The sequence below is a fragment of the Dasypus novemcinctus genome, chromosome 4 (genome assembly GCF_030445035.2).
Source record: "Dasypus novemcinctus isolate mDasNov1 chromosome 4, mDasNov1.1.hap2, whole genome shotgun sequence".
NCBI lineage: Eukaryota > Metazoa > Chordata > Mammalia > Cingulata > Dasypodidae > Dasypus > Dasypus novemcinctus.
Genome location: NC_080676.1, coordinates 53,055,827 through 53,076,927, shown reverse-complemented (window position 1 = coordinate 53,076,927; position 21,101 = coordinate 53,055,827). Strand labels below are relative to the sequence as shown.

At 42.3% G+C, this 21,101-nt stretch overlaps 1 pseudogene; it reads right to left on the bottom strand.

Annotated features, from left to right (window-relative positions):
• Window positions 1-5,177: 5,177 nt before the first annotated feature.
• LOC101438410 (C-type mannose receptor 2 pseudogene) lies at window positions 5,178-10,900 on the bottom strand (annotated as a pseudogene).
• Between the last annotated feature and the right edge of the window lie 10,201 nt (window positions 10,901-21,101).

Below are 21,101 nucleotides of genomic sequence, written 5' to 3'. Positions count from 1 at the left end.
CCATTCATTTTTTTGATGGGCACTTGGGTTGTTTCTACCTTTTGGCTACTGGGAATAATGCTGCTATAAACAATGGATATAAGTGTCTGTTTCTGTGACCCTGTTTTCGCTTTCTTTTGGTATATACCTACAAGTGGAACTGCTGAGTCATATGGTAATTCCTTTTTAAATGTTTTGAGAAATGATCTGTATTAGTCAGGTTTCTCTAGGGAAACAGGACCAGTAAGAGATATCTATAAAGAGTATACAATTATATAAAATTGTCTCATGTGACTGTGGGGATGCACAAGTCCAAATTCTTTTTTTTTTTTTTTTAAAGATTTATTTATTTATTTAATTCCCCCCCCCTCCCCTGGTTGTCTGTTCTTGGTGTCTATTTGTTGCGTCTTGTTTCTTTGTCTGCTTTTGTTTCTTTGTCCGCTTCTGTTGTCGTCAGCGGCACAGGAAGTGCCGGCAGCGCCATTCCTGGGCAGGCTGCACTTTCTTTTCACGCTGGGCGGCTTTCCTCACGGGCGCACTCCTTGCGCGTGGGGCTCCCCCACGCGGGGGACACCCTTGCGTGGCACGGCACTCCTTGCGCGCATCAGCACTGCGCATGGCCAGCTCCACACGGGTTGAGGAGGCCCGGGGTTTGAACCGCGGACCTCCCATATGGATAACGGATGCCCTAGCCACTGGGCCAAAGTCCGTTTCCCAAGTCCAAATTCTTTAGTGCAGGCTCAGCAGAATAGCTGAGTTTACAAATTAACTTAACCATCACACCATCATATTATTTTTCACAGCTGGTGCATCAGTTTACATTCCCACCAACAATGCATTAGAGTTCTACTTTTTCCACATCCTCTCCAAAATTTGTTATTTTCCTTTTTAAAAAAACTCTTTCTTGTGGGTGAAGTGGTATCTTATCGTGGTTTTGACTTGTATTTTCCTAATGGCTAATGATGTTGAATATATTTTCGTATGTTTGTTAGCCATTTGTGTATCCCCTTGGAGAAATGTCTATTCAAGTAGTTTGCCCAATTTAAAAAAAAATAAGATATCTATGACATCTTTTTTAATATATCTTTTTTCCCCCCTTCCCTTCCCCCTTCTGCTACTCTAGGCCTAGAGCTGCAGGGTACCTAAGAGGTACCTCCTACAAGCCTCCATATTGCTCAAATGTGGCCAGTCTCTAAGCCAAACTCAGCAGATAAATACATTACCTTCCCCTTATCATGGGACATGACTTCTGGGGATGAGCTTCCCTGGTGCCGAGGGATTACTACCAAACACCAGCTGGTGATGCAACCAGAAAGAGACCTTGAATCAAAGGGGGAAATGGTGAAGACAAATGAGTTTACATGGCTAAGAGACTTCAAAATGAGTCAGGAGGTCAGAGGGGTTGTACTTTATGCATGTCTCAGTAGGATCTGAGAGACAGATACAACACCAAGTAGTGGTGCTCCTGAGGGCTAGAGACACCCAGGTCCTACAGTCACGGCAGTGCCTTGCCAGTGGGCCCTATTCTGGAATTTGTGCTCCTGAGTGTGATAGTGTTGGACTCAGATGTGACTTCTCTACACATGCTTCTTTTGTCACTTTTACTGAAGCTGTGTTTGGCATGGGGGTTGGTGTGTACTCAGGAGACTTGAATCTCTGGACTGTCCATGTGCTATATGGGCCCTGAGCCTCAGCAGAGTTGCAGCACCTACTCTCCAGTTTGTTGGACTTACCCAGCTCATCTAACAAGGAGGTGAGGATGGTTAATCACCACACAAAGGAACTGAGAGTCTGCAACTGCAGGCAGGGGAATTCCATCAATCAGCAATGTGGGATCTAAGCCCCCTCTCAATTTAGAGGTAGAGTGGACAATACCATCCAAAGGTCCTCAGGACGGAGGACTAAAATATGAATTAGGGAAACGGACTTGGCCCAGTGTTTAGGGTGTCCGTCTACCACATGGGAGGTCCGCGGTTCAAACCCTGGGCGTCCTTGACCCGTGTGGAGCTGGCCCATGCGCAGTGCTGATGCGTGCAAAGAGTGCTGTGCCACACAGGGGTGTCCCCCGCGTAGGGGAACCCCAAGCACAAGGAGTGTGCCCCGTAAGGAGAGCTGCCCAGCACGAAAGAAAGTGCAGCCTGCCCAGGAATGGCGCCGCCCACACTTCCCATGCCGCTAATGACAACAGAAGAGGACAAAGAAACAAGACAGATGCAGCAAATAGACACAGAGAACAGACAACCGGGGGAGGAGGGGGAATTAAATAAATAAATAAAATCTTTAAAAAAAAAATGAATTAGAGTGGACTTAACTTGGTATTCTACTATATAATTATTGTGACTCTAGCAAAGGAAGAAATTATGTCATTGATGGGGAGAGAGTGGCCATGGGAGTTGCTGGCTTGCTGCAGAGGCACACTTTCTCTTTTTCTTTTTCAGCAGGATACCCCAGGGATTGAACCTGGGTCCTCCTATATGGTAAGCAGAGGTCTTATCATTTGAGCCACATCCCTTTTTCTTTGTTGTTGCATTGTACAAGTTCTATATATTATGGCTATTAAGCTCTTAAGTGATTCTTTCTCCCTTTCTCTAGGCTGTCTTTCACTTTCTTAATAATGTCCTTTGATGCACAAAAGTTTTAAATTTTGATGAAGTCAAATGTATCTATTGTTTCTTTTGTTGCTTTTGCTTTTAGTGTCATATCCATTACCAAATCCCTGGTCATGAAGATTTACCCTTATGCTATCATTAAAGAGCTTTATAATTCTAGCTCTTATATTTAGGTCCTTGATACAGTTTGAGTTAGTTTTTGTATATTGTGTGAGGTAGGAGTCTAACTTCATTCATTTGTATGTGGATATCCAGTTTTCCCACCACTGTTTATTGAAGAGACTCTTGTTTCTCCATTACATAGACTTGGAACACTTGTGGGAAATCAATTTGCCATAGATATGTGCATCTATTTCTGTATTTTCAATTCTGTTCCATTGGTCTGTGTGTCTATCTTTATACCAGTACCACACTGACTTGAGAAGTGATCTGTATTAGTCAGGTTTCTCTAGTGAAACAGAACCAGTAAGAGATATCTATAAAGAGTTTGTAATAAACTTTGAAATTGGTAAGAGTAAGTTCTCCAACTTTGTTCATCATTTTCAAAATTGTTTTGGCTCTTTGGGTCTCTTACAGTTCCATATTAATTTGAGGATTGGCTTTTTCATTTCTGCAAAAAGAGTCTGCTTTAATTTGGATAAGGATTGCACTGAATTTGTAGATCACTTTGGGTAACAGTGATATCTCAAAAATATTAAGTGCTCTAATCCATCAATCTAGGATACCTTGCCATTTATTTAGGTCTTTTTAAATTTCTTTCAGCAGTGTTTTTTAGTTTTCAGTGCACAAGTCTTTATGTCATTGATTAAATTTATTCCTAGATATTTTATTATTTTAGATGTCATTTTAAATGGAATTGTTTTCTTAGTTTCCTCTTCAGATTGTTCATTGCTAGTGTATAGAAACACAATTGATTTTGTGTGCTGAACTTGTATCCTGCAACTTTGCTGAAATTGTTTATTAGCTCTAATAATTTTCCTGTGAATTCCTTTGAATTTTCTCTATATAAGATCATGTCATCTGTGAATAGAGATAATTTTACTCCTTTCTTTCCAATTTGGACAACTTTTATTTATTTTTCTTGCTTAATTGCTCTGGCTTGAATTTCTAGTACAATATTGAATAGGAGCAGTGAAAGTGGGCATCTTTGTCTTGTACCTGATCTTAAGGGAAGTCTTTAAATCTTTTTACCATGCATTTTTTCATAAATGGGCTTTATGATCTTGCAAAAGTTCCCTTCTTTTCCTACCTTTCTGAGTGTTTTTATCAGGAAAGAGTGCTGGATTTTGTCAGATAACTTTTGTGCATTGAGATGATAAATTTTTTTCTTTGTTCTATTTATGTGGTATATTACATTGATATTGTTTTTTTCAGGCTTCTTAAAGGTGTTTTGTTTGCATTTCTGTTTTAAAAATCAATAATGGCACATTAACATATTAAGAACTACAAAAGGGGACCATGTTATCAAGTCTGCGTTCACGTTGTCCCATGCACTGTGGCCTGCTAGGGATCTGGCCTCTTGGAAAGGCCCCTGGTTGGCTCCCAGCACTGGGCCTCCCCAGGAGTGGGGATACAGTTTCTCTGGGCCCCACTAGGGGGCAGGTCTCCCTAAGAGAGGGGGCACAGTTCCTCTGAGGCCCCAGGATACCGGCAATCCCTTCAACTTTCCAAACCAGAGAAGGTTGCTGGAAGTGTTAGGAAATTTATTTTGGTCCCCACAGGGAACTCTTTCAGGGGCAGTACCCTCCCCCGACCACCAGGAGACAACATGCCATCCAGGCCCAGTAGCCCCTGGGAGGTTGGGGTATCTCTCAACAGTCCTAACTCCAGCCCAGCAGACACCACACCAGTGCATTGGTTCTCAGGCCTAACTAGCTGCTCCTGCCAGGGCCACACAGCAGGCATATGAGGGAGGGGTGCTAGGCCTCCAAACCCCCACCATGCCACCCCAAGAGCAAGAGGGCTCCCCAAACCTCAGCGCCCTGGTTCAGAGGGAAGGGCTGGGTGAGATGGGAGAAAGAGGGGACAGGGCTCAGGGCTCAGAGCTTGGGCTGAGGCTGGCAGGTGGGAAGGAGAGATTTGTCAGGGAGTTCCCTCCTCAGGCTGTTAATAGGAGGGGGTCCTAGACATGGGTCAGCAGGCCCGGGCAGGGAGGCCTGGAAAGAAAGAGGCAGAAAGAGTCTCTTCTTCTCTCTTCTATCTTGCCTCTGGTTACCAAAGGCATGGAGCCAGGTGACAAGACCTCAGACCCCTGTCCCAGGAAGGGAAATGCCACACTGTACTCAGCCAGATCTCAGCCCTGTCCTATGGCCCTGCCCAGCCCTGGCTCCCAGTGGCCACTCCTAAGGGTACCCCTCCATAGACCAACTGAACTGCCACCTGGTGGGAGGCCCTAGCTCTTCCTGAGCCCAGCTCTGCCCATACCCCTGGCTGTAGACTTGCTGCTCATTCATTTCCATATTGGACACCAGAATGTTCATCTCAGTGGCCTCACTGGGGCTGGACGAACTTCAAAGTTGCCCTTGAAGGCTCCACACTTGACTCTCTGCCACCGCCGTTAGAGGATCAGGACAGCAGGGCCGGCAGCAGCTACACTGCTGTCAGCCACAACACCGGGACCCCGGGGTTCTCTGGGAGCGCTGACGGGGAGAAACTGCTCTCCTCAGCATGAGGAAGCTTACAGACGAAGCCCTTGGCGATGACAAAGCTGCAGACAACGGACAAGTTCTCCATCTCATCCAGAATGGATGGCACTGCCCTCCCCATGGCCACCCCACCCAGGCTCGTTGCCTGCGTTGCCAGCAGCAGCTCCATGTGGAGCGAGCAGCAATGCTCCCAGAAGGGAATCCGTGAGTTGGCCAGGCCTTGGGGGCAGCTGCAACGGTAGCTTATTCTTCCGGGAGGGACGGGCCCCCTGTTAAGGCCTCACACAGCCACCTGCAACTTGATGTTGCAGTTGGTGGTGCACCAGACCTCATTCTCATCTAGGTGCAGCCACCCCCGCTCCCCCCCAGGCAGCTGGGGCTCCCGGTCCTGCCAACTCTCAGTAGCCTAGCGGCTCCCCCAAGACCCAAGGGTACTGCCTGAAACCTCACTGGCCAACCCGATCCAGAGTGGCAAACGCAACCTTTGAGCAGCCTGCCTGTGCAAGGCCTGGCTGAAGGGTTCTGGCTTGTGGGCCAGGTTGGTGTTGCTGCTCTGCCACAGCAGGAGGGCAGCATGCCAGTGCAGTGGCTTCTGCAGCAGCCAGAAGGTTGCACTGAGGTAGGAGAGCTCGGCGTCCAGGGCACAGGGTGATTCTGCTGAATATGGGCTCAGGGAAGGCTGGTGTTGTTACGGCAGGTGAAGCTGTGTGTCTCCTCCATGCAGCTCCAATTGTCCTTGGGGCCAGTGGTGAAATGGGCTGTGAGGCCGTGCAGGACCACTGCACAACTGGTCTGTTTGTAGCTGCTGAGAACAGGGCTCCCCAGGGGCCCAGCTGACTTAAGCTGAGGCTCCTGCTCCACCCATTGGCGTTCCCTCTGCGAGGCATGGGGACCCATCTAAAGGTCTTTTGGGCAGACTGGCTGTGACGAATGCTTGCTCTAAGGGGATTGCATTAGTGACCAGTTGAATATCTTGCTGTTCACAGAAAAACTGTGTCCGTGACCACTTCACTCAGTCCTGCAGTTCCTGGCCCTAGATTTGGAAACACTTGAATTGGTTTCAGCTGGAAGGGTAGCTCAACAAGGCTGTGGATGGCAGGTCTGCAGACTGTGTCTCTCTAGTGCTGTTGCTGCCTCTGCAGATGTAGGGCAAGGCTGTCAGCTACCTCTGTCCTCCCCAGTCCTTTTGGCTGTCTGTTGTGTACATGCACAGGCACTTCTTGTCCTTGCCTTTGGGCCAAGGTTTGCCAGGTACCGAGGAAATGTTTATTATGGAACCTCTTTCCACCTGAAGCATCTATCGCTCTCCAAGGTGTGTGGGCTAATTCACCGGTGCTGCTCCTGGCCCCAGTAGAACTTCTGCAGGCTGTGCCCCAGGAAGTCTAGCTCTTCCTGGCTGTGCATGGAGGCCAATTGGGCCTGGAACCATGTGCAGAAGTGCTGCACCTGCACCCATGTGGAATGGTGCTTGAAGAACTTGTACTCGGCCTCCTGGCAATGCAACTATTCCTGCCAGCCTGCAGGAGCAGTGCAGGTGTGGGAGTGGGTGGTGAGACTGGGGCGGCCCACTGGGCCCCAGAAGAAAAGACAGGACAAGCACTTAACCATGGCAGAGCCAGGGCAGGGCCTCTGATTGATTTTTTTTTTTTAATCCCCCTCTTGTGGCTTTTTGTGTGCTTTCTGCTCTCTGTGTCCATTCGCTGTGCGTTGTGTTTTTGCTTGTCTCCCTTTTTTGTTGCGTCACCTTGCTGAGTCAGCTCTCCATGGTGCTTACAGGCCAAGCAGCACCCCGCAGCATGTGGGCGAGCCTGCCTTCACAAAGAGGCCCCGGGATGTGAACTCAGGGCCTCCCATATGGTAGACAGGAGCCCAACTGATTGAGCCACAGCCGCTCTCCTCTGATTGATTTTTGTAAGTTGAACCACCCTTGCATTCCTGGGATAAATCCCTCTTAGGCATAGTGAATAATCTTTTTAATATGCTGATGGATTCATTTGCTAGTATTTTATTAAGGATTTTTGCATCTATTTTCATAAGGGAAATTGGTCTATAATTTTCTTTTCTTATGACATCTTATCAGGCTTTGGTGTTAAGGTGATTCTGGCCTCGTAGATTCTGTCTCATAGATTGAATTAGGAAGTGTTCCCTCCTCTTGAATTATTTGGAAGAGTTTGAGGAGTTTGGTGTTACTTTTTCTTTAAATGTTTGGTAAAATTCACCAGTGTAGCCATATGGTCCTGAACTCTTTTTTGGTGAAAGGTTATTGTTGTTTTTTTAACAAACAATTTTATTGATATATTTTTTAAAAAGATTTATTTATATATTTATTTATTTCTCTCCCCTTCCCCCCATCCCGGTTGACTATTCTCTGTGTCCACCCGCTGCATCTTCTTTGACCGCTTCTATTGTTGTCAGCAGCACGGGAATCTGTGTTTCTTTTTGCTGTGTCATCTTGTTGTGTCAGCTTTCCGTGTGTGCGGCACCATTCCTGGCAGGCTGCACCTTCCTTCCCACTGGGCGGCCCTCCCCATGGGGTGCACTCCCTGCGTGTGGGGCTCCCCCACGCCGGGGACACCTCTGTGCGGCAGGGCACTCCTTGCACGCATCAGCACCGCTCATGGGCCAGCCCCACAAGGGTCAAAAAGGCCCGGGCCCAAACCGCAGACCTCCCATTTGGTAGATGGACACCCCAACCACTGGGCCAAGTCTGCTGCCAATTGGTACATATTAATAAAGCATACAATCATCCAAAGTGTACAATCATTGGTATTTGGTATAATTACGTAGTCGTGCATTCATCACTTCAATCAGTATAGAATATTTTCATTATTTCAATAATTATAATAATAAACAAACAAACAAACAAAAAATTCTTCACCTCTCAATCTCTTTATATTTCCCCTGCTGTACATAGCTGTTATTTCTGGTGGAAGGTTTTTGTTATTGATTCAATCTCTATATTTGTTATAGGCTTGTTGAGGCTTACTATTTCTTCTTGAGTCAATTTAGGTAAGGTGTGTACTTTTAGGATTTTTTTACCCTTTCATCTAGGTTATCTATTTGTTGCTCATAGTATTTTCATAATCCTTTCTATTTCTTTAACTTCAGAAGTGATATCAGTATTTTAGTTTCTGATTTTAGTTATTTCTGTCTTTTCTCTTTTTTTCTTTGTTGGTCTAGCAAAAATTTTGTGAAATCTTATTTAGGTTTTCAAGGAACCAACTTTTTAATTACCTTTTCAAAAAATATACATAGATTAGACAAAATGTTACATTAAAAAAATAAGAGATTCTCATATACCCCATTCCCCTCACGCCCCATTCTTCTCACATCAACTTCTTTCATTAGTATGGTACATTCATTGCATTTGATGAATACATTTTGGAACACTGCTACATAGCATGGATTAGAGCTTACATTGTAGTTTACACTCTCTCCAAGTCCATTCAGTGGGTTATGGCAGGATATATAATGTCCAGCATCTGCCCCTGCAATATCATTAAGGACAACTCCAAGTCCCGAAAATGCCCCCATATCACACCTTTTCCCCTCTCTCTGCCTTCAACAACTCCCAGGGCCACTGTCTCCACATCAATGATATAATTTCTTCCATTGCTAGAGTCACAATAATTCTATAGTAGAATACCAGTAAGTCCACTCTAATCCATATTTTATCCCTCCATCCCAAGTACACTGGGATGGCAATGCCCACTCCACCTCTAAAATGAGAGAGGGCTTATATTCCACATGGCTGATGGATGAGACTCTCCTGCTTGCAGCTGTAGACTCTCTCAGTTCCTTGACTATCCTCACCTCCTTTTTAGCTGACTTGGGCTAACAGTCCAACAAACTGGAGACTAGGTGCTGCAACACTGATGAGGCTCAGGCCCAGCTGGCACATGGACCATCCAGAGATTCAAGTCTCCTGAGCATACACCAACCCCAGCACCAAACACAGGTTCAGTAAAAGTGACAGAAGAAGCATGTGTAGAGAAGTCATATCTGAGTTCAACTCCATCACACTTAGGAGCACGAATTCCAAAGTAGTGCCCATGGGCAAGGCACTGAACTACAGAGCCATGTGCCATGACTAGGACGTGGGTGTCTCTGTAGTCCTCAGGAGTACCAATGTCTGGGGTTGTATCTATTTTGGCTGTCTCTGAGATCCTGCTGAGACATGCATTAAGTGTGACCCCTCTGATGACCTCCCAACTCATTTTGAAGTCTCCCAGCCATGTAAACTTATTTGTCTTTACCATTTCCCTCTTTGATTCAAGGTCTTTTTCTGGTTGCATCACCAACTGGTGATTGGTAGTAATCCCTTGGTACTAGGGAGGCTTATCCCTGGAAGTTGTGTCCCATGCTGGAGGGAAGGTAATGCATTTATATGCTGAGTTTGGTTTAAAGAATGGCCACATTTGAGAAACATGGAGGCTCTCAGGAGGTAACTCTTAGGCACCCTGCAGCTCTAGGCCTAGTTGAAATTTCAAGCACACAGGCTCATAAGCATAGTTATCAGTATCAAGGGCCCATCATTTGACCATCCTTCTTCATTGGTCTTTGCCCTTGCACTTGGGGCATTGTTGCTGGTGCCAACTTTTTTTTGGTTGATTCTCTCAATTGTTTTTCTGTTCTCTATTTCATTGATCTCCACTCTAATCTTAGTTATTTCCTTCCTTTGGCTAATATTTGGTTTGCTTTATTCCTTTTTTTCTAAATCCTCAAGATGTGAAGTTAGATTATTAATTTGAGATCTTTCTTCTTTCATACTGTAAGCATTCATAGGTATAAATTCCCCTCTGAGTAACCCATAAATTTTGGTTTGTTGTGCCTTCATTATCATTTATCTACAAATATTTTCTAGTTTCTCTTGCGATTTCTTCTTTACCTCATTGGTTGTTTAAGAATGTGCTATTTAATTTCCACATATTTGTGAGTTTTTTAGTTTTCCTTCTGTTGTTGATTTCTAGTTTCATTCCAATGTGGACAGAGAAATTACTTTGTATGATTTTATTATTTTTAAATTTCTTGAGATGTTTCATGTCCCTAACATATGGTCTATGTTGGAGAACGATCCATGTACACTTGAAAAAAATGTGTATTTTTCTGTTGGGTGAAGAGTTCTATATATATCTGTTAGATCTAGTTGGTTTATAGTGTTTTCCAGTTCCTCTGTTTCTATGTTGATCTTCTGTCTAGATATTCTATCCAGTACTGAAAGTGGTGTTTTGAAATCTCCAATTATTATTGTAGAACTGTTATTTTTCTGCCTTCAATTCTGTCAAGTTTGCTTCATATATTTGGGGGCCCTGTTGTTAGGTGCATATGCGTTTATAATTGTTATGATTTCTTGTTGAATTGATGCTTATATTGATATATAATGCCCTTCTTTATTTCTTGTAACCATTTTGATTTAAAGTCTAATTTCTCTGGTATTTGTATAGCCACCCCAGCTCTCTTTTGATTACTAATTTTCGTGGAATATTTTTTCCATAATTTCACTTTCAACTTGTTTGTGTCTTTGAATCTGAAATGAGTCTCTTGTAAATAGCACATAGTTGGGTCAGTCTTCTTTATTTATTATACCAATGTCTGCCTTTTGATTGGAGAGTTTAATCCATTCACATTTAAGGCAATTACTGATAAGGCAAGACTTACTTCTGCCATTTTGCTAATTGTGTTTTATGTCTTATACCTTTTTGTCACTTCTTTCCTTTATTACTACCTTATTTTTTGGTTACATGATCTTTTGTAAGGAGCCATTTTGAATCACTTCTTATTTCCTTTTGTGTAAATTTTCAAGATTTTTTTTGTGGTTACCATAGGGATTATATTTAACACCCTAATTCCATCCAATTTAATTTACATCGATACCAACTTAACTTCTATTAAGTATACATATGTTCCTGTATGCCTCTTTCCTTCCCCTTTATGCTATTCTTGTTACAGATTCCCTCATTATACATTGTGTGCCCAGTAACGTGTGTTTATACTTCTTTATTATGCATTTGAATTTGAAGCCATATAAGAAGTAAAAACCAGCATTACAAATGAATAATGCTGGCTTTTATATCTACCCATATAATTACCTAGAATTCTTTATTTCTTCTTACTGCTTTGAATTACTGTGTAGTATCCTTTTCTTTCAACACGAAGACTTCCTTTAATAGTTCTTGCAAGGTTTGGTAGTAATGAACTCCCTTAGCCTCTGTTTATCTGGAAATGTCTTAATTTCTCCTTCATTTTGAAAGGACAGCATTGCCTTTCAAAGATATTATTCTTGGCTCACATTATTTTTCTTCAGCACTTTGATTATTCCCTCCCACTGCATTTGGTCTCCATGGTTTCTTATGAAAAATCAAATGTTAGTCTTGTTGGGATACCTCGTATGTGATACATCACTTCTCTCTTGCTGTTTTCAAGATTCTGTCTCTGTCATTGGAATTTGTGAAACTAAGGCCAGCATCTGTACTGGTCCCTTAGGAAACCACCACATCAAAAAACACAAGCAAGAGGAAGAAAGAAACCCAACCTGCCCCCCTCCCCCAAATAAATAAACGTGCATTAGTTTTTTACCTCTGAGGGCCTCCTGAAGGTCAGAAGCTGGAACTGCCAAGAGGGCCCAGGGAGCTCCCCCAGATTGCCTTTGATTTTCTTGATCTTCAACCACAACTTTTTTCCTGCTTGCATGATTACTTTTTTTTGTAAGATACTTAGATTTCATAAATGTTACATATAAAATATAGGGGATTCCCATATGCCCCGCTCCCTACACCTCCCACATTTCCCCATATTAACAACATCCTTCACTAGTGTGGTTCAGCTCCGAATACAGCTTTTGGTGGACAAGGTTTCCTTAGCTGACCCTGGCCCCAGCTGGCTGCTCCTGGGGTCTGCTCCCTATTTCTGTAGCTGCTGCTGTTCCCGCAGCTGCTGCCTCAGGCTCAGGAATGGTGGTTGGTGCTGGTCCTTGCTTTCACTTACAAAAGCTGATCTCAGCAACCTCTTCCTTCACATGGCACTCCCTTGGTTAGTGCTAAATGTCTAGTCTGGTTCCAGGGTTATCACCTAATCAATTTCAATCCCTTCTTCCAGCTCATTCATTTTTTGGTGGAGGAAGTGATCTTTACAGCTTCCTATTTTGCCTTTTGAGTATTGAACTCAAAAATAGGATTTTTACTTATGATAAAATCAATGACAATGAAAGCAAGAGGTTAAGCTTACATTCCAACCTCTAGTATCAGGCCAATGGTGGGGCTGTTCCTTAGTTTTCCTTTGTATCATTTGCATATTGGTTTTTCCATTAGTTATTTTTCTGGTATTTTATTGATGGAAAGTTAGTTTCCTCCAGTTTCAACTATCATAAGTAAGGATCCAAATGGGAGCTGGAGCTGGTATCTGATATGGAAATGACATTGTTTTTAAATTTTGCTTTTTGTATAACAGCATCTGCCATTTCACACTGCAGAAATTGGTTCTGGTTAATACATCACTGTCAAGTTATATGCTTTCAAATGACACTCTAAGATCCCAGGAAACGCTAAATAGGAGCAATTAGTCTATAATATAGTATAATGAGCCTCCCCATTGGTCTGCAATTGAATGCTTACCTGTTTTATGATGTTTTGCTCATTTCAAAGTGAGTCCCAACAATATTTTTTTAATGACACTGAGGCAACTAAAAAATTCTCCCTGTAAATATTTATTTTAATGAATTCCCTCATACTGCTTGTAGCCTGAGAGCCTGGTAAATATAGACCCTTTTGAACAATTTCAAAGTCTTTTAAAAGTATGTTGCCCATTGAAATTTTCAAATCATGGATAGCCTTTAAGGAGTCATATTTCTAAAAGCTGTGTGTTTAAAAAGTGACTGCTTTTTGGTCCAAAGGTGGATATAGGTAAGTGTTTGAGGATATGGAAAAGAGTAGGAATTAGAAACACTCTTTTGAGGAATTATATCTCTTGAAAATTAAAAAAATATATATTTACAATATTTTGAACAGATAATACATTCAAATAGTTTGAAATTCAAATGTTATTAAAAGATTTGCAGCAAAATTTCTCCCTGTCTCCCTGTTATGGACGAAATCATGCCCCCTATAAAGACATGCCATAACCCCCAGGCCTGTGGGTGCGGACTCATTTGTAAAGAGGATCTCTGAAGATGTTATTAGTTAAGACAAGGCCAGATGGAGCCAGGGTGGGCCTATATTCAAGATAGAGTTCTTATAAGCAAAGAACATTTGGATAAAGGGATTAGGGGGCCACAGGAGCCAGACAACCATGTGACAGAGGCAGAGATTGGGTAGCCACCCCCAGAATGCTACAGACTTCAGAGAAAGCGTGATCCTGTCAACAAGTTGATTTTGGACTGGAGCCTCCAAAACTGTGAGACAATTAATTCCTGTTGTTTAAGCCAACTAGTCTGTGGTAGTTCGTTATAGCAGCCCTGACAAACTAAAACACCCTCCTAACTTCCAGTCACCAAGTTCCCTCCCAGAAGGCAAACAGCAATACCTGTTTTGTGGTACTTTTTTTTTGCAAAGACAGCCATATGCAAGCAAACTACATATTTATGTATTTCTGCACCCTCTTGCAGTATGCTGGCTTTTCTCTTGTTTCTTTCACTTAATAAGATCTTGGCAATCATTTCATATCAGTGCATGAAGAGCATTAAGAAAATATACCATTCCAAGACAATTTTTTTTCTTTTGTATGTAGTGTGACTAGACTGGGTTTACAGCCGTGTGATACAGCAGAAGTAAATAGTGAAGGGCAAGAACATTTCTAGATCTGAAATGTATGGAGTTTTCTGATGTGTTGAGTTTCCCTCATAGAACTAGAAATATTCAGTACCTGAAAAGGAAACCTGTGCCTTCAAAATGCCCAGTGAAGTTCCCAAACCTTCAGGCTAGGCCGGTTTGGTCATTACCTATAACTGCATAGCACTTGATAAAGGAGCATTGACACAAACCTGGGATTATCCTTGTTCTCAACTCTCTATTAATCCAATGATGTCTGATCTCTTCATCCTTAGATTAATTTGTGTATCTGTAATCTTATTGTGGGCAGGGTCCTTGTCTTAATCACTGTTGTATTCCAAGTGCCTAGTATAGCATCTGATTGACAGTAGGTGCTTATTTCCTATCATTTATTAAATTATTTAACAAATATTAATCAAGGAAAGTGGATTTGGTCCAACAGATAGGGCATCTGCCTACCACATGGGAGGTCCAAGGTTCAAACCCCGGGCCTCCTTGACCCGTGTGGAGCTGGCCCATGTGCAGTGCTGATGCGCGCAAGGAGTGCCCTGCCACACAGGAGTGTCCCCTGCATAGGGGAGCCCCATGTGCAAGGAGTGTGCCCCATAAGGAGAGCCGCTCAGAGGGAAAGAAGTGCAGCCTGCCCAGGAATGGTGCTGCACACACGGAGAGCTGACTCAGCAAGATGACGCAACAAAATGAGACACAGATGCAGGGTGCTGCTGACAAGAATACAAGCAGTGCATTTTTTTGGACTGACAATGTGATAGCCAGGTCCTGAGCCTCAACAGACTCCAGCACCTACAATCTGTTTTATTGGACTTACCACACTCAGCTAAGATGGAGTTGAAGAAGGACAACCACCACACCATGGAGCCTAGAGTGATTACAACTGAAAATGGGAGGATTGCATCCAGCATCCATGTGGAATCTGAGCCTCCTCTTGACATAGAGGTGCAATGGACACAACCAATCCAATGTCCACATAGAAGAGGTGGCATTGGATTGGGAAAAGTGGACATGGTGGCTGATGGGTATGGGGAAAGGCAGGAAGAGATGAGAGGTGGAGGCGTCTTTGGGACATGGAGCTGCCCTGGATGGTGCTTCAGAGGCAATCACCGGTCATTGTATATCCTCACAGGGCCCACTGGATGGAATGGGGGAGAGTATGGGCCATGATGTGGACCATTGACTATGAGGTGCAGAGGTGCCCAAAGATGTACTTACCAAATCCAATGGATGTGTCATGATGATGGGAGGGAGTGTTGCTGGGGGGGGGGGGGGGGAGAGGGGGGGTGGGGAGGTGGGGATGAATGGGACCTCACATATATATTTTTAATGTAATATTATTACAAAGTCAAAAAAAAAAAAAAGAATACAAGCAGGCACAGAAGAACACACAGCAAATTGATACAGAGAGCCCACAAAGGGGGTGGGGGGTGTGGTGGGAAAGGGGAGAGAAATAAGTAAAAAGAAAAAATCTTAAAAAAAATATTAATTGAGCTCCTACTATTAATGCATATTGGATGGACACCTCTTTCTATTTTCTTCATCTTATTTAATTATTTTTGCTATAACTACCTCCTAGTCTCCTCATTTGGCATAAATGGAAAGTAAGTCTTATTGAATGACAACTTAGTTCAATTCAATTCTATAAACTCTTACTGAGATTTTGTGCTAGGCAGTAGGCATAGAATTCAAGAAGACTTTCTCTCAAGACACTGCCTGGTAGAAAGAAAGACATAAAATTATAATCCAATGAAATGTAGAGAATGCCATGATAGGGATATGATTCAGGCAAGAGGCCACAACTTGGTTGTGGGACATGAGTTGATACTTAAAGATCTTAAGGCTCTGGCCAAGGATGGAGTTCCTTGAGAAAAGGGAAAAAAGAAGCTTTGGACAAAGTATTCTAGAAAATATTTTCACAAATATTATCTCATTTGATCCTCATAATAACTATCTGAGAAAGATGTTATTTTGACCATTACCTTGAAAGGGAGAAAGCGACAAGTTAGCTGGAAAGGGGGGAGAGCTGAGACAAAGACTAGGTTGACCCACTCCAAATCCAGTGCTTCTTCCATCACACCACACTGTACTTCCTGAAATATGTTTGCATGCCCATACTGAGGTCTTCTCCAGAAAAGGTTTTTTTTTTTTTTTAAGGGCAAGTACCTTATATATACCCATGTTATATATGTCTCTGTTTTATTTTTGGGATATGGTATCTGTGAAATCATGACGCATGTTTCCTTTCTGCCATTTATAACAGTTTACTGATAATCAGGCAGACATTTAGCATAATGATTGGACCAGGTTGTAGAAGATACTAAGTCCCATTTTTCGAGGTAGTGTTTGCACTGCAGGTAGATACTCAGAGGCTCAGCTAGTGCCTGGCTGTTTTTCTCGGTCCATTTACTTTTGCCTCACCTGTCACTAGGGATGTCTCCTTTTTCATTACTTTTGACCATGTTCTAAGAATATGATGTAACTCTATGGAATTGGTTTTCAGGCTGTAATAATTCACATTTATTCAGCAGCCATCCTAAATACCTACATCAAATCTTCCTGAGGTTTTTCTCTTCCACCTTTTATGACTAAGAAAAAAACTCCACCAAAGAGTATTGTGAGTCATGTCAGAAAAGGACCCTGACACCAAGTCACCTCTGAATACATAAAGCACAACCATTTTTGGCAAAGATTTATGGAAACCTTCTTCCCTTTCTTATTTGCTAGGGAAATGACGCCGACATTTGGAAATGTTGCAGGAGAGGTCTTGTATGTAACAAATTGTGACATTTTGTTACATGATTTGTGGCATATTTTATCTGGGGAAAAACTGACAATGGCACGTACACATAAGTGAGCCAAGCCCTGGGAACATCCCTGGGGTGGCCACAGTCAGAACTTAGTTGAATAGACTGAAGGAGCAGCTCGAGTACACGGAAAGAAGTGGGTTTATATTGTGCTGCTATCACAGGCAATTGCTTTCCCACCTCTTTAAGCATATGGCAAGTAGTGGTGGGAAAATGATCCCTGATTATGGCAGGACACTCTGTGTTTTTCAGATTTATTAACAATTTTCAGTCATTTGTACTGAAGTCTGGGTATATTAGTGATTTTGTTTTAAGTAGAAAAGCATACCATCCTGATCCTTTTCTTTGATCACCAGAGTTTGCTTTTTCTAGGTTTTAATTGTGATAGAAATCATTCTATCACTTATTTGTGAGAAGGGACAGTTTCTGGAGCTTCTTTCTCCCAAGGTGTCTAGAACAGTGCAATGACAAGGACTCATTTAAGAAACTGATGTGCCCGGTGTAAAATGCAAGTAAGTTATTTCTTCCAGATATGATTGTATGTGTGTAAGAGCGTGTGTGAAGACTTCTTAAGCCCTATGGCCCTTTTCTTAGCACACCAGACCTTCTGAGAACCCATATTATTTTTGTGAGGGCAGGAAGCTGTGATCTGGAAAATTATATGAAGAAAGTGTTGGTTACCTATAGACATGTTTTTCTTTTTGGGAGAATAATAGTGTACAGGATGATGACATTAAGACATATACTAGGTAATTTTCTTCTCTCCAGTTTGCTGGAAATTGGAGCTAAAGAATAGGGATAAACACTATTTTTCATTTTCTGAGTTGGTGGCTCATGTTAATAGCCTTAATCTCAAGATAAAATAAATGCTGGGTAATCCCTGTGTAAACATACTCAGATAAAGTGTATGGTTAATCAGAACCTGGCTTCATAACACTTCTTCTGAAAACAAAAACAAAAACAGAGAATCTTGGGCCCAGTCCTTGATGCTCTCGAATGCAGCCTTGATGCTAAGGACTCTGGCTCAAGTGCATACATTCATTCTCTCCCCCTCTTCTGGGTCTCTCCCTGGCACCCTCATTTCCTTCTTAATTGGTGGTTTTCTGAAGCCATTAAATTCAGATGCTTCCTTGCTCAGCCTCTTATGCTACTATTTTAAAAAAGGGTTTCTAGGGGTGTCACACTTTCTTATAAAGGCAAGACATCCAACTGATCTGCAGTGTCTTGTTGAACGAAAACCTCCTCCTTTAGATCACCTCAATGTCTGCAAATGCAAGGTGCAAATGGCGGTGGGGAGGAATGACCATGTGAAGATAGCTTTTCGTTTTCCCTGTGGCTGCTATCCAGGGATCGCTGACGACATTGTTGGGTTTGCCTATTTTTCCAAAGTGCCCCCTTGTCCCAGCTCTCCATGAGTTTTTTCTGATTGAGTTTCGCGATAAATGCTGACAGTTTCGGAGGCTGCTCAACTATTAAAATGCTTCCTTCTTAACAGAGGAGACAGTTGCTGATTTCCACTGTTGGATGACTTTGATATGTGGCTTTTCAATATGAGGGGAATCTTCTCAACAGTCTTAATGTTTGTAAGGCCAACTTCAGGGTTGTTAGCATTCTGAGGATTATCTATTCAGCTAGATAGTGTGACATTTTCAAAGAAACCAAGAGTTGGAAAGCCTCTTCGTTGGTGTTAGCATAAAACCAGTCTGCTGAAAGTGGCTTTAACTGGCTGAGCTAGACCTGGCTCCTGGAATTTCTATTGGCAGATGTCTGAGCTGTATTTAAAGCACTTTCTTTTTCTAGGAAAACTGAAATTTTCCAGATGATTATGACTTTCTAGAGCTGGACCTAAGTGTAGCATTGGCACCACATTCAGCATCTGTCATGGTTATTGGAAGGGAAGGGATATATTTTACATATATTATGAGTTTTCAGCCTAAACTCCCTGATTTCTTCTCAGTATTGCTATATGTTAGCTATAGCAGCTGACTTCTTTTGGGTAGAGACAAGACACTGTTAATTGTTCCAAAATGATACTTCTGTCATGCTCAAGGATGGTACAGGAAGGGCCTGTGGTGTTTATTCACCATGGGAAGGAGCTAAGTGTCAGGATTTGCAGCTGTCTGGTACAAACTATTAGATTTTAATGCACCAAATAAAAGAGATGAGCTTTGATTACTATCCAACTGGCGGAGGCTGATGGGTTTAGACAGACATGAGTTGAGATTATTATATGGATGCTTCAATGTTGAAGTAATAGTGGTGGTGCAGATGGTAGGTGAAATTGCAGATGGTGCATAATGCTTCCCATTGATACATCTGTGATAGGATATCTCACTGTGTGGCCAAAGAAGGAACTCTTTTCTTAGATGTTTTATAATAGGAGAAAAACCTGAAGGGATGGGGATTCCTTCATCTCTTCAGGTGATCCTTAAATTAATTTTCTCCAAAATAAGCAGGAAATGGGGCAATTGAATCTCTGCTAGGCCTAATAGGTATTTATCAACCCCGAAGGATAAGGCCCTTAAGAAAAACACAGAGAAATTCCTCAGTATCTGGTGAATAGCAATAGTTGCTTAAGTTAGATTTTTTTCAGTTCCCATTCTCCTTTCCCCATATTTTCACTCCTTTTCTTTTAAACTAGTTTCTATTTCCTATAAACTCTGCCTTCTTATTGCAATGTTACTTGCCTCTACCATCTTTTTCTAAGTGACCCTCTTGTCTCCTGCTAAAGCCAAAATAAGACTGCATCTCTTATTTAACTCAAATCAGAAATGTTTCTTCTCTTTTAAATGGTATAAGATAATTGGGGGAGACAGAAAAAACTGCAAAACAAATTCTGAGCACGAGTTCTTCTTTTTTCCTTTACCCTCTCAGTAATACTAGTTTCTTTCCCCAGATATGTGGTACCTTTTTCTCCTTCAAACAAAAAGAGTGAGAAGAATTTGGTGGTGTGAATTTGTCCAAGTTGCCTGTAGTGGACATTTATTTTTGCATGCCCAGCACCCCTTCCTCTCTGTTTGCCACCTAGTGGGACTGCAAATCACATGTTCTTCCTCCATCACTACAGAGGTAGGCAAGTAATACCTGTTGTACAGTCTGGCCAATAGGAGTTTATCATCCCCTGGGCCCAGTAGTGGACATGCGATACAAGGAGAAATGGCTGCTTGGGGAACTGTCATGAACGCTGTTGCTATTCTTTTGTGATTATAAACATAAAGGCCTTTGGGAATATGTAGTTGTTGGGGGTCAAACCTGCTTCCATATGAAGATTAAAAAAGTAACCAACAGAGAAGAAAACAGATGAGATAGATAGATAGATAGATAGATAGATAGATAGATAGATAGATAGATAGATAGATAGACAGACAGACAGGCAGGGGAGAGAGAGAGTGAGAGAGAGAAAGAGAGAGAGAGAGAAAGAGAAAGGAGAGAAGGAAAAGATTTCTCTATAAATTGACTTCTGCCTACGACAATGAACAATTTCTGGGGCTGCTTATAGATGGTGAAGTTGTATAGTGGACTTGGGAGGCCCTCCATGACCCTGATACCATGATATTATCCCCAACCATGTAGATTAGAAAATAAATTCTTCTTTTTTTTCACATGTGTTTTCTCAACCCTTCTCCTAGAATATAAACTCATTCTTGAGGGAGAAGGCAACATTGAATACTTTGTATTATTCTTTACAGGTGCTGCAAATATGGGAAGATTGATCAGATTCAACTCTAGAATATTTTCTTCATCCAGGTAGAAGTTATTTGCTCAGTTCTGCTGTACAAATCATGCTGACAAATCTTTTCAGGAGAGTCCTGACCCTTTGTTCCTTGTGTCAGATTTCCCATATCATACATACATTGGAATGGATGGATGGTTACTGCAGAACTGAGATTGATTTTACTGAATTGTTATAAAGGGAGGGCGGGGGGAGTGGAAGTTGAGAAAAGAAAGGAAAATGCCCAACCAGTAATCAGTCCCTCAGTAATCAATCCCCCTCTCCTACCAGGCTATGAGAACTATCTTAATCACTTGAACAGCATTCCTTTCTATGTGTTGGAGTGGAGGGGTGGGGTGGGGTGAGGGTGGGAGAGTTGAGTGGGGAGTTGAGAGTTAACTACGCTAGCGAGGAAACAAATCATTGCTTTAGAATTAACTCTAGTCACTTACTCAAATTATTTTGCTGGCCTGCAGAGCTCTCTGTTCATGTCAATGGAATGATTACAGTGTCAAGATCTGGTAAGAATTGTGGTAAGATGTTTTTGGTTAGACATAAAATAATATTTGTTGGATAAA